This window comes from Vombatus ursinus, unplaced genomic scaffold (genome assembly GCF_900497805.2).
Source record: "Vombatus ursinus unplaced genomic scaffold, bare-nosed wombat genome assembly UNPS02014798.1, whole genome shotgun sequence".
NCBI classification, from domain to species: domain Eukaryota; kingdom Metazoa; phylum Chordata; class Mammalia; order Diprotodontia; family Vombatidae; genus Vombatus; species Vombatus ursinus.
This window is the reverse complement of record NW_020954576.1, coordinates 27,478,021-27,493,038: the sequence shown is the minus strand read 5'-3', so window position 1 is coordinate 27,493,038 and position 15,018 is coordinate 27,478,021. Positions and strand designations below refer to the sequence as shown.

Here is a 15,018-nt window from a genome sequence, read left to right as displayed (position 1 = left end):
TTGTAATATCTTAGTAGCATGTATAGAATATAAGTTCCTAGAGGACAGGGATCATCTCATTTTTGTATTTGTACCACCAGTGCCTAGAACATATAAGTGTTTAATAAATATGTGATAAAAGGTTAGTTTTATATATGCAAATCAGTTATATGAATCTAAATGGTGGTTTAGAACCCAAGGGCAAACTCTTCAATGGAATGAAGGCAGAGGAAGGAAGCTTAGAATTCAGTCTTGAAAGATATCCATAGACTGGATAAAACTCAATGTAGTCAGTCCAGCAAAAACCAAAACCAAAGTAAAAATGACGAGTGAAATAGGAATGCCAGGAAAAAACAAGACAGAAACAAATAGGAAAGTGTTCTGTGCATGAAAAGATAAAAACTAACCTGGAGTTAGAAGGCAGTTCTGTTAAAAATTCATGTTGATTTTACAATTCTGATTCCATCTATTAACAGCTCAGCTTAAAGCACTTTTCAAACCTTCAATGGTTTTCACCCAATGTAAAAGAGGTAAAAATGTCAACAAGGAAAATGACTGGATGACTTACCCCAATAATATCAGTTTAGTACTTGCCGCAATTTCTCTTCCTAGTCCCAGTTCTAATTCCCAAATTATACTATGCTGCATTCCTCATGTGGACATCAAAACAAATATGCAGCCAATTTAAAATAGGTAGACCAGATTCTGTACCTAAGTAGCCAGAATTTCTCCCTCAACTCTTGAGTTACTCACAGAGGAGAAGAGTATGTGGCACCCTGGGAAGACTAGATATTCTGTCTAGCCTTCCAGCTATCAAAGGTCCAAAATAAGGACAAAATGAACAAGTGTTGAGAACACTGGGAGAATGCAGTCCCAGGGGCCTTAACAGGTCAAAAGACATATCACTTCAATCAAAACTCGTATGCTTATATACTAGCTTTGTGATCTTAGGCAAATCATATCTCTCTGTTGCTGTTTCATGGTTTATAAAATGGAAATAATAATACTAGCACTATCTTTACCTCACTATATTACTGTTGGAAACCTTTAAAGCCCTACAAAATGTGAACTATTATTACTAGAGTGGAGATAGAGGAGATGAATGAACAATTTACCCATTAGAAATGTTTTCAGAAATATAATTATTAAGAATATTACAAGTGTAGTATGTGAAATACAAGCATATTTGCAAGTATTTATTTCAAATATAGACTACCTAAGAACAGTATTTAAAGAATGTTTACACCAAAATGGAGCAAAAGAGCAGGAAAGTCTAAACTTTAATACTTTCATTGTAAATACATTTCTAAGGCAAAAAAAATTGCAAACTTGTCAATAGCTAGTTGCAGTCCTAAAAATTAGCTTCAGCTCTGCCCAAGAAATTTTTAAAAGTTCCTTTATACTTTTAAACACTAAATCTGGACCCTCAAAATACTACCATTTTGAAAAGTTACCAAAAAATCAGCTATTTCTCAAAATTAAGTCAGAAGTTTTCAAATTGCAGGTTCTCCACATAATCAACTATACTACAGAGTCTTAGCTCCCAACTAAAGAGAAAGCACTTGAACTTGTTACATAAAACATAAATCAGTAACTAAAATCACTTAAGCGAATAACAAAGATTAACTACCAATGCAGGGGCTGCTACAGCAAAGAAACACAACATACTTAAAGGCTTAGATTGGAGGAATATCTGGCCAAAAAGGAATTAATTTCACTTTTCCATCTCATATTTAGTTCTTTGCTTCACTATAAAAATAACAAAACTCAGATAAAATATTTAATAAGTTACCTAAAAGTACATCAAGTATACAGTATGTGTTTCCTTCTCAGCTACTGAACAAATACTCAAGTTTAAATGCACTGGCATCTATCCATAAATGACTAAAAGGAAATGATGCAACATCCATGGAGTTACATAGGAAGTCCTCTATTTGAACCCACCATAATCTGAACTATTATCAACAGCAGCTCATTTCCTTTTGGTCAGACAATTTTTAAAAATCCATCCAAACTTTCCCCCTAGTTAACAGTAACAGATAAAAGACAAGTATAAAGAAATTTCCTTAGTCAGAGGTAATTTCTTCCCAAAAACTGCAGGGCACATCAAAGTACATAAAGTTGTGTTAAAACCTAAAGTTTTCTTACCTGTTTGAAGACTAAGTTTCTACTACAATTAAAAGATCAGTAAAAGAAAGCCAAATTCTGAGTAACTGAAAAAACCACTAATGGTCCAGGAGAACAGATAGTGAAACAGACCTCCCTCCTGGGAACAGGTTAGTGGAAGAAGGTCTTATGTTGAATACACTGTCAGTCACAGTAACCCTATCAGGTGTTTTTGTTAATTTCTTTTTTTTTTCTTTGTGACAAGGGAGGGTTCAGTTCAGGAGAAGAAAGACAGATATACGTCCAGATAATTTTGAGGAATGAAGGATATATACCCTGAAATCACTATGATGGAAAAAAAAAAAAGAAGATATAAAACTTTTTTTTTTAAAGGAGGTATTCCAAACAATTCTAAGCAATGGCAACAACAATGGAAAAGATACTACCTCCCCAAGTGACTACTTTGAAGGCCAACAGTCATTTGGATGTACAGGTTCTGGTATGTTTATTTAATAAGTAGTCACACTTTTTACGTGAGTCAAGTAAATGATTAAAGAACAAACGGGGGGGTGGGGGGGGCGGGGAGGGAGAAGGGAGAAGACCGGGTTTCTGGTAGTGTTGGTAATTATATGATATTAAAACAACCAACGTAAGATCCTACTCTTTTGTTCAATTACCTAAAGGTAAGGGATGTCCTTTGGTCTGCAATTAACATGTGCCAGGCTTATCCTGGTCTTTTAGAAACTGATGGCTTCCTTAAAATATACCACTGATTTCTGACTGTTAAATGCTATTTTCTTTCAGCTGCTACTAAGTTATAATAGCTTACATTTAAATAGTGCAAAAAGTACTTTTCTGGCAATGACCAAGATAAATAGTACATCTTCTCATTTTATAGATGAAGAAACTAAAGCTATTGATAGGTTAAATGACTTGCCCATTGACCACAACTAATAAGTATCTGAGGTGAGATCTGAACCTAGGTTCACCTGACTGGAAGATTCTGGATGGCTTAGCAGAAAGAGCACTGGGCCTATTGTCAGGAAAATTAGTTCAAATCCAGCTTTAGACACTAACTAACTACCTATGTGACCCTAGGCAAGTCACTTAATCCCTAAACCTGTCTACCCCAGTTTCCTCAACTGTAAAATGACAATAATAGCACCTACTTCCCAAGGTAGTTGTGACAATAAAATGAGATAATATTCATAAAGCACACTGTAGGCACTTAATAAATGCTTTTTTCCTTCTTTCCTGACTCCAAGACTTGCATAATCTTCTTACTATGACAACTTCCTATCGATAAAATGACACAGCTAATCTAATTAAGTCTGATAGAAACCAGACAATATAACAATACTTCTTTAGTCTACCCTGATAGAATTGGTTACTCATGCTTTAAATGTCTGCCCTAATACCGAAAGCATCATTTCAATAGTGGTAGACTGGCTGTGTTCCAAAACTATGTTAGGTTTATGATTCATAGATTACATTAAGAAAATCATTCAAGATATTGATATATAAATGTCATCTGTGACAGATCTAAGTCTAATATTTGTAGGGAAGTTAGACAATATGATACTATGTAGTTTGCTGCCACTTAATTCACTTTTAACTAATTGTAAAGAATTGTTATTATTCTAATATTTTCCTTTTGATGCTGTTAATCAATAAACTTATTCACAGAGCCCTCAGGCAAGTTCAACGCCATTGACTGACCCTTGGGCTTTATACCAAGGAGATGGTCAGATCGCTGGATTTTAACACAGTCCCTAGGCATACACAAAGATCATATCATAGGACAGATCTAGACCTGGAAAGGATTTTAGAGGCATATACACAAGAGGTCACTTGTGCAGAGTTGACTCAACTCATCTCTGAGAGGCTGAGTGACTTGTCCATAGACACACAAATAGTAAGAATGTAGTAAAATAAGAGAACAGAACAAGTGTGGTATTGATACTTAGAACATATAAAAAGGGAATGAAAGAGTAGTTATGAACAAAGTCTGTCTAGGTATGCCTGTTATTTGATATGAATTAGAACACAGATCTGGTACTGTACTGAGTTTAAGTTAGGATAATTCTAGATACTCATCACTTATTTTCATTATCTCCCTGTTTATTGGCTCTTTCCCTCATGCCTAATAAATATTCTCATCTTTCCTCATCCTCAAAAAACAAAACAAAACAAAACCCTCACTTGATCTTTACATCCTCTGCCCTTAGTAGCTAAATTCCTTGAAAAGGCCATCTACAATAGGTGCCTCCACTTTCTCTCCTCTCATTCTTCTTAACCCCTTACAATACAAGTTCTGACCTTATTATTCCATTGAAACTGCCCTCTCCAGAGTTAACAATGATTTCTAAATTGCCAAATCCAATGGCCTTCAACATCTCAAATTAGATCCCACAGGCATCTCAAACTCAACATGTCCCAAACAGAACTCTGTATTTTTCCCCAAAAAACCTTTCCCTCTTCCAAACTTCCATATTACTATCAAGGGCACTACCACAAACCCAGGCTTGAAACCTCAGTGTCATCCTTAATTCTTCACTTGCATTCATCTCACATGTACCATTTGTTGCCAATTCTAGTTATTTTTACCTTTTCAATATCTCTCTCTTGTGTGTGAGTGTGTATATGTCTCCTCTACACTCATACAACCACAAGCCTAGTTCATAACCTCTTGCAATAGCTTTCTAATTGGTCTCCTGGCTTAAGTCTCTCTACTCCAACTGATCCACAAATTCAACTAAAACTTCAGTCTGATTATGTTACCTCACTACTCAGCAAAGTACAGTGGCTCCCTATTATATTAAGGATCAAATATAAAGTCCTTTCCTTGAGCATTTAAAGCCCTTCACAAGTTGACCCTGTCCAATCTTCCTCCATTATACTCCCCTCTAAGCACTCTACAATCTAATATGCTGTTCTTTGCACACTACATTTCACTCAACGTCATCCCACTTATTGTCCCCAATGCTGGAAATGTTCTGTCCCCCTCACTTCTACCACTTAGCTTCCTCAATATCTTTCAAGTCTCAGTTCAAATCTTACCTTCTACAGGATGTCTTCCCTTTCTCATCCACCCCCCAGGCCTCCCCTCTGCCTTCCCTCTGAGATTACAATCCATCTATTTTGTATATATCTTTTATGTACATTGTTGTTTCCTCCCTCCTCCATGAAAACATGTATTCCTTTAGGAGAGTTTTGCTTGTTTTTCCTTTCTTTATAACCCTAACACTAACCCTAAATCATCCTAGATATTTCCTTCTTGTTTTTCATGACACTGTACTTTCTCAGTTCTCTTCCTACCTGTGATCAACTACTACTTCTTGATCTTCTTTGCTGGTTCATCATCCATATCTTGCCCCCTAACTATGGGTATATCCCAAGGCTCTGCCTAGGCAGAAGTCAGAAGCATCCAAAGCCTGAACAGACTCAAGATGTCTGTAGAGACTCAAAACATGTCCCAAGATTGGAAGAGATTGGAGATCTCCTCTCTCTTGCTTTCACCAACTCTGGTGGGTCTCTTATACAGGCTCAAGGCATTGATCTTCTAGCACAGCCTGGCAACTAGTAATCACATAATAAATTCTTGTTAGCAGACTTTTCTATCTACCTAGCTGTCCCTCTGGCACATGAACTAGGGTGGCCCTCTAAGATAGAGGTGTTCTGTCCCTAGAAGTTATACTTCTAGACTTAGCCTGAGGAAAGTGCTAAGAGCTAAGAGCAGACCTGTACAACTTGGCAGTAGGTAGGGGCCAAAATTAAAATAGGCTAAACTTCTTGGGGTTTTTAGCAGCTCACTTTCCTAGTAAAGGTATAATTACTGATTAAACTATTTTGCAAATAAATCATTTTAAAGAGGGAAATTTCAATTAATATCAATTAATGATACTTATTACTTAAGATTTTTATTTATCATGAAATTGCTCCTCTCAGACTAGAAACAGACTGACGATGGTTGGTTGCCATGGGTCACACAACAAACAGGAGAGACTGTGCAGTGGCAAGCGACCTGCCAAGTTACATGACAGGAATAATAGTGACTAGTGGAAGGCGAGTTAATTGGGACACAGACAAAGCACTCACAACATCTTTACTTTTTTTACATCCTCTGCATTTTTCACTGACCATCCGAAATCCTTTGGCAGGCCTCAAGCAGCCCTTGGGCCATGCGTGTGCAGTCCTGGCTAAGAGAATCGCCTAAGCTCCTTCTGTCTTGTTGGAGGCAGTCTGGCACAGTGGATGAGAGTACTGGACTTTCAGTCCAGAACTGGATTCAAATCCCACATCAGATATTTCAGTAGACCCAGTGTCACACTTGTAACTGGTCTGGGCTTCAATTTACTCATTTGCAAATGAGAGGATTGGACTCCATGCCCTTGAAGGTCTCTTCTAGCTCTGAATCCATTATCTAATGATCTCATTGTATGCTGGTAGGGGGGGAGGGGGCTCTGGGTGGTATTTTAACCTCACATTCTTTTAAATTGATTCTTTAATCTCCTATTAAGTAAAATTCCACAGTGTCTTACCAAATTTTAAACCTCAAAGTTGAGTTGTTGGACTAGCCTAATTTAGGTCTGACCCACATATCAACACAGTATCACAGATTTAGAGATAAAAGGGACCTTAGAGGCCATCAAGTTCAATTCCTCATTTAACAAACAAATGAGCTGATGCAGTGAACAGCTGAGTTCAAATTTTGCCTCAAATGCATACTAGTTTGTGTGACCAGAGGCAAGACACTTGTCTGCCTCAATTTCCTCATCTGTAAAATGGGAGTGATAATAGCACCTACTTTCCAAGGTTGTTTCCAACACATAATGAGATAACAATTGTAAAGAGCATAGTGCCTGCCATATAGTAAGTGCTACACAAATGTTAGCTAATTATCATTGCCCAGGTTCACATAGCTGGCAAGTATCTTAGATGAGGATCTTCCTAAGTCAAGCACTCTATCCAGTATACTGTGCCAGGTGCTCTGCACTCTTCTGCCCTCACAAAGTATTTCATTTTTTAAAAAGGTTCTAATAATGACATAAGGAAATCAGTTGCTCACTGACAAATTTAGAACTTTGAAGTAAGCAAAAGAAACCTCACCTCCATTTGCCTCCTGGCTTCTGACTTCTTTCAAATCTCAACTAATATTACACCTTACATAAGGAGTCTTTCCCAGTTCTCCTTAGTATTAGTGCCCTCCTTCTGAAATAATCTACAACCTATACTGCATATATCTTATTTGTACACAGGTGTTTGCTTGGATGGCAAACTCCTTGAGGACAGACTGGTTTTGCCTTTCTTTGAATTCCCGGTGCTTAGCACAGTTCCTGGCACATATTAGGCCCTTAACAGATGTCTGCTGACCTGACTTGAAAAGGGGCAGGGAAATGAGAAAGGAAGAAGCAATTTTCTAGCATCTACTATATGTGCCAGGCCCTGTACTAACCACTTTACAAATACTATCTCATTTGATCCTTACAACAGCCCTAGGAATTAGGTATGATTACTATCCCCATTTTACAGTTGAGGAAACTCAGGCAGACAGGTTAAATGACTTGCCCAAGGTCACACAGCTACTAAGTATCTGAAGCTAGATTTGAACTCAGGTCTTTCTGACTCTAAGCTAGTCTGACTTTGTCCACTTTGCCACATAACCAGAAAGGACCCTCCAAAACAGAAGTTCAGCTAGCCTCCTTATCCATCATGTCTTTCATCAAACCATGTGTCTGGTTTTGCTAAGTAGGGAAACGTTGATTTTGTATCAAGACACTCATAAGCTACCCCCAGGGGCCCGATTTTTTTAATGTGATAACTACTGTTCTTTTCTACCACACTGATGGTTTATAAATTAGTGATTTTCTAAAGTGATTCAACAATCACTTATAGAAATTCACCATACAGCAATCTTCTGGATAGTGTTTTAATAACTACTCTTCAACAGAAAATCACAAATGGAATTATCAACTCTGACTACAACTTCCATGTGTAGACTTCACAGTACTTAATTTTTCTGGAAAGGTATAATTACAGCATAATCAAAGTATTTTTGAACATGCCTAACTACAGATCGCAACTTTTATCTAAATACTACTGCTCTTAAAAATCATTACATTCCCTCTTCAGATTTATAGGTATGAGTATTATAATTAAAGGTTAAATATCATTTATTATAAATATTATTTTTCAACAACATATAATTTGATCACATTAAATGGCTTTAATATGACAACCTAGAACTGTTTTTAAAAAAATTAGAAACACATAAGTAACATAGTAGAGTCTCCTAATCTTAGACTTTTTACTTGCTATACACTAAGGAAAAGGGAAAAACTAAAGGAAGGTTAAAGGACAACAGATACATACATACATGCATATATACATACATATATATGACAAAACTGGTAATATCAACCTGTTAAACTAAGGTGAAAATAACTAGGCACATATATACTTTCTTTCGCCATACTCAATTTATCAATTAAATGTTGTAAAAGTCTACAACTCTCAAGAGTAATAAATAAAAAGATTATTTAAAAAAACTACCTCCATGTTAAAACAAAAACGAACTGCATTTCATCAAAATGTTGACAAATTTTGTTTAAACAAAGAAAAACTAACTGTAGGTTCCTGTATCATTAAAGATCTTCAGAATAAGGCCTTTACATTTAATCATAAATAAAATAATTGCTATCCTATTGGATGCCTTTTCAATGTGGAGGGGAAGTAGAAAATTTGAAATTCTAAAATTTTTTAAAACAAATGCTAAAATAATAAATTTCAGCCATCTATTGTCATATGAAAAAATGCTCTAAATCGCTACTGATTAGAGAAATGCAAATCAAAACAACTCTGAGGTACCACATCACATCTATCAGATTGGCCAATATGACAAAATAGGAAAATAAAAAATGTTGGAAAAAATGTGGGAGAATTGGAACACTAATGCATTGTTGGTGGAGTTGTAAAATGATCCAATCATTTTGGAGAGCAATTTGGAACTATACCCAAAAGGCTATAAAAATGTACATACCCTTTGACCCAATAATGGCACTTCTAGGGCTGTATCCCAAAGAGATCATAAAAATGGGAAAATGATCCACATGTACAAAAATATTTACAGCAGCTCTTTTTGTAGTGGCAAAGAATTGGAAATTGAGGGGATGCCCATCAATTGAGGAATGGCTGAACAAGTTGTGGTATATGAATGTAATGGAATACTATTGTGCTATAAGAAATGATGAACAGGCAGACTTCAGAAAAACCTGGAAAGACTTGTATGGACTGATGCTGAGTGAAGTGAGCAGAACCAGAAGAACGTTGCACACAGTAACAGCCACATTGTATGATGACTGACTTTGATAGACTTAGCTCTTCTCATCAATGCAAGGATCTAAGACATCTCCAAAAGTCTCATGATAGAAAATGCTATCCATATCCAGAGAAAGAGCTGTGGAGTTTGAATGCAGATTGAAACATACAATTTGCTATTTTTTTTCTTCCATTTTGTTTCCTCTTTCTGGTGGTTCCTCCCATTGGTTCTAATTCTTCCTTACAACATCACTAATGTGAAAATATGTTTAATAAGAACTTATATGTATAGCCTTTATCAGATTGTGCACTGTCCTGGGGAAGGGAGGAGGGGGAGAAAAATTTAAAACTCAAAAGCTTACGAAAGTGATTGTTGATAAATCAAAATAAATTAATAAAAAAAGTTTTTAATTGTAAACACTAGTAAAATTAGTCTAAGGAGAAAGAATTCACAGAAGATTATTATATTTTGACCTAATAATCCAAGTATGAGCTATTAAGTGCCTGGAACACAGCATTTGAAATGGAATGAAATGGAAAGAGCAAAACCAAAAGTACTTTCAAAATAAAAGGATGTAGAACTTGATAACAAATTGGATTTGGGGGATGAGGGGATGAAAGCAGTCAAAGACAGTTCTAAGATTTCTAGCCAGAGACGCATGGTGATGCCATTGAAATGGGATGGCTGGAAACAGTAATTTTGGAAAGGAAGGGCATTTTCAGTTTTGGAGATATTGAGTTAAGGTAATTCAGAACATCCAAATAGAGACGGCCTTTTAGCAGATGTAAATACAGAATTAAATTGAATACAATTTATGCTACTCTATTGTGCTTAGTCTACATATTAAGACTAACACAGGGAAATAATAAGGCAAAGTCTACAAATAGTCTAGAGCAATGGTGTCAAGGTCAAATAGAAATGGGGGCCACTGAACCTTTACATAAGGATCCCTGCAGGACACATACTGACTTAGAAAACCACATATTAACATTATCTATGCTCTATTGGATTTTTGTTTAAATATTTTCCAATTATATTTTAATCCAGTTCCTTTGAACTTTGGATTGTTGAGGAGCCTTAACACATCTGGTCTAGAGTATTGCAATGAATCTGTGTACATCTGTGAAGATTGCCTCTCCTCGTACAGATGACAGCTGAGCCAAATTTCATCCTGTACAATTCCTGTCCATGTCTTTTTAATAATCACCTAAAGATCAATGCTTTTCAAGCAATCCTCTAACACAGTAACATCCTATAATCCTTATAATATTTCAGAGATATCAATGAAAGAGTAGATCTATTCACCTATTATTCCTCCCTTATGACACATGAAGGACAGCTATGAGGAGCAGTGAATAGAGTGCCAGGAGTCAGTGTGAGGGACTGTCTGATGTTGGCAGCTACCAGGTTGGGCGCTGTGGCAAGAGTAGGGTAAGATCTGGGTATTTTGGAAGTCGAGGCAGGGGCTGTGGTAGGCAGAGTCGTGGTGAACTGGGATAGGCTGGATTCGGAGAAGCCCTGAGGCAATGGGCAGTGCTTTGTGAGATAAGCTGGGTGCAAGGAAGTAGCCGGAGCTTGAGCTCCTGAGGCAAGGGGCGGTGCCACGTGGGAGTGGGACGGCAGAGGACTGAGTTCCCTTTGCTCAGTCCCCTCCCTATATGCAACTTCATCCCCAGACGCCTCTTGTGACCTTCCTGACTTCCTGGGTCCCTTTGTGCAGCACTGACCCAGACCCCTCCTCCCAGTGTCTGAGTCTGACTTCCTAGGTCACGTACTCTGTCTATGCGCTAATCCCAGATGCCTCCTCCCTGTATCCGGTCCTAGCCTCCTACGTCACTCCCTCCCCCTTGGTGTGCTAAACTCAGACAGCCCCTTCCGGTATCTGACCCTACAATCATTGGCTAGTAAGCGGGCTGGGGAGGAGGTGCTAAGTAGGTACTTAGGAAAGAGCGTGGTCAGATTCACATGCTCTCTCTCCTGGCTCCTGCCCTGTTGCTCTGGCCTTGCTGCTTGGGCTTGCTATGATGGCTTGCTGTGATGGCCTCTGAATAAAGCTCTGGTGTTGGCGCCTCCCGATGGCTCGTCTCTGTGTGTTTATCCAGCTGAGGACCGAAGACTCGGAAGTGAGTATGACTCTGGTAGTGTGCTCCTCATAGGAGCACCCATCTGCAAAAGCCTACCTGATTTCCTTCTCCTATTTTCAACACAGATACCCTTGATGTGTACATCATATGTTTCTTTCAAAGATTTTATAGAGATATGAAAGAAGGCATAATGGTGCAGTAGCAAAGAACTAGAAACAAAATAAATACCCATCAACTATTATTGTACTGCAAGAAATTATTAATACGACCAATACAGAAAAGAGTGAGAAGCCTCATACAAACTTATAAACAATAAAGTGGAGCCAGAAAAACAATATACACAACACCTACAACAATGTGAATGTAAAAAAATGCTTCCCCCAACCGCCACTCTCCACCCCCCACCTCTGGAAAAAAAAAATATCATGCCTGAATGCTAAGAAATTATAATGACTAAGGTTGGCCCTAAAGATTAAGTATGAAAAGATACCTCTCTCCCCACTTTTTTGCAGGGATGAGGGACCATGGATGTAGAATATTACATATAAAATCAGACTTTTTTAATATATTGGTTGGTTTTGCTGAACCGTTTTTTTCTTCATTTTCTTCAGAAGCAGCTAGGTGATACAATGGATAGCATGCTGGGCCTAGAGTCAAGAAGACCCAAGTTCAAATCTCGCCCCAGACACTTACTAGCTGTGTGACCCTGGACAAATTACTTAATCTGTCTACCTCCATTTCCTCAACTGTAAAAATGAGGATGATAATAATTAAACCTATTTGCCAAGGCTGTTATTAGGATTAAATGAGATAACTGTAAAGTGTTTAGAACAGTGCCTGGCACACAGTAGATTCTTAACGAACTATTATTTCCTTCCTTCATTTTAAAAATTATTATAAGGAATGGCTTTCTTTGGGAGGCATAGGAGGGACTACAATAGGGATTGTAGGTCACATAATGTAAAGACATTAACAGAAATTTATTTTCAAAAAAGAAATTAGAGTCATATGGGTTGGGATTTGTTGGTGGTTTCTTAGTCACACTCCTTTTGGATGATAATACAATCTATCTTGTCCTTTCTTATAGAATCTTCCCCTCTTTCTAATATATTAAAATCCGTCTTTAAAGAATACCCTCAGTGAAGTGAGCAGAACCAAGAGAACGTTGTACACAATAACAGCCATGTTGTGTGATGACTAATATTGATAAACTTAACCCTTCCTGGCAATACAAGGATCTTAGACATCTCCAGAGGCCCTGTGACAGAAAATGCTATCCACACCCAAAGAAAGAACTATGGAAGCCGAATTGTTATTTTTTTTCTCTTCTGTTGAGTTTTGTTTCCTCTTTCTGATGGTTCCTCCTATTGGTTTTAATTTCTACTTACAACATCACTAATGTGAAAATATGTTTAATATGAATGTAAATGTATAGCCTATATCAGATTGTGCGCCGTCTTGGGGAGGGTGGTGGGGAGGAAGGGGGAAAAAATTAAAACTCAAAAGCATATGGAAGTGATTATTGATAAATCAAAATAAATTTTAAAAAATTTTTAAAAAGCATATGGAAGAGATTATTGATAAATCAAAATAAATTAATTAAAAAAAAAGAATACCCTCAGGGGGCAGCTAGGTGGCGCAGTGGATAGAGAACCGGCCCTGAAGTCAGGAGGACCTGAGTTCAAATCCCTCCTCAGACCAAAACTTGACACTCACTAGCTGTGTGACCCTGGGCAAGTCACTTGACCCCAATTGCCTAAAAAAAAAAATAGCTAAAAGAATACCCTCAGATGAAGAACATTATCTTCATTTTATCAATAAAACTGGAAACATAAATAAAATATCCTGAGTCAATTGGAGAACATCAAACTGAAAAGGCCCTACGTGATACGACTTTGTGATAGAGTTAAAGTTGTACAGTGTATTATGTAGTAGATAAATACAATGGATCAGCACAACAAACTATGATACAATAAAACGGATGGCTGTTCTTACCTTCTGTGTAAGACATATAATCTCCTGAACAAAATGCTGATCTTGTATACTGTGACTGTTATATATTCAAGTCAAACTATATACTATCTCCACTATATCCCCCCAAAATTCCTTTGCTTACTGTTCAATAATCTCAGAAAGCCTTCTATCCATTTTTCCACCTGCTGAATTCCTATTCACCCTTTAACATCTAAAACAAATGACAACTCAGAGGAAGGCTGCCTTTTTCCTCTCAGTAAACAAACTATATTGACTCCGAGCTCAAGTAATGCAATTTTTCTTTTTATCACTCATGCTTATCTATTATTCTGTATTATTACTTATGTGTTTAATATTGTTTTATTAAACTGAATTGACATTGAAAAAAAAAAAGAAAAGACTACCCTCAAAATTGTGTTGCCTCCAACAGGGATTTCTTCTTTGATCAGACAGATACTTTTTGTGACTTTATCTTAAAGTCCACGTCCATTTCTCCATACAGTACAATGGATATACAATGGGAGTAGAGATCAAGTGCACAGGTCTCACCATCATGCATGAGGAGAAATATTCCCCACAGAAATATTGGCAAACCTGTTCTATTGCACATTTAGCTATAGTTCTTCTTCCTTTTGGACCTCTAAACACACTCTTAGATGATCCACCTTAGTTGGATCTCATGCTTTCTGTTAGCGTGCCCTACTCCAACATCAGGCAAAAGTGATCCTGGATTCTTAAAGGCTATGCCAGCAGACCACAAGATCTGGGAAGGAAGCTTTCAGTACACAGCCGGCAACAAATTTGTTATCTCCTATCTGAGGACTAGCTTAGCTAAGTAACAAGAGGGTCATCCTCAAAAGGCTGGCCACTAGTTAATGAATTCTTTAGCCAAAGCAGTCCATGAGATATTTTTTTAAAATACAAAATGATCCTCGATCTAGAGTAATCTTTATAAATATTTGTTAAATTAACCCAAAGTTCATCTTTTCTTGTTAACAGAGTTTTTTTAAACTTCCATTATTCAAAAAGGATATGACAAAGCAATTTCCTAGATGGAAACTAAGCTAAATGGAGTTATAAGATGTAATTCTAGTCTATAATTTGAGACACTATTATGAGAAACTCAATCATTTTCACTGACTCTAATTATAAATATATTCCTGGAAAACTTAGAAGCAAATTCTTTACATTATAAAAAGCAAAGAGATTGAAAACATAAAAACATTTTCAGGTACAGCAACATTGAAGGCACAACATATTGATTCCAACAAAAGCTTTCAAACAGTCTATAAATCTAGGTTGAATAAAAGAACTGTAGCTGATTTCATGTTTCTTGGTAGAAGATCAAGAAGGGATTGTACTGTTGTTTCAGGCAGGTGGAATAATGATAACGGACAACAGGTAGGACTTCTGAACTCTTAATTTACTTCTGTTTTCTCTGTCAAGGAGAATGAATGATCTTTGGACTGGAAAGGCAAATCAAAAATAGCTAAAAAAATAAAAATTGACTCCTAAGACAAGTAGGAAGACAAAAAGAACCCTTCAATACCCTTGATG

General features: G+C 37.0%; 1 protein-coding gene across 1 annotated transcript in view; it reads right to left on the bottom strand.

Annotated features, from left to right (window-relative positions):
- The window catches only part of LOC114050058 (apoptosis-stimulating of p53 protein 2-like), a 69,814-nt gene that overhangs the window by 41,717 nt on the left and 13,079 nt on the right, over nt 1–15,018 (bottom strand). The gene's annotated exons all lie outside the window — the stretch shown is intronic.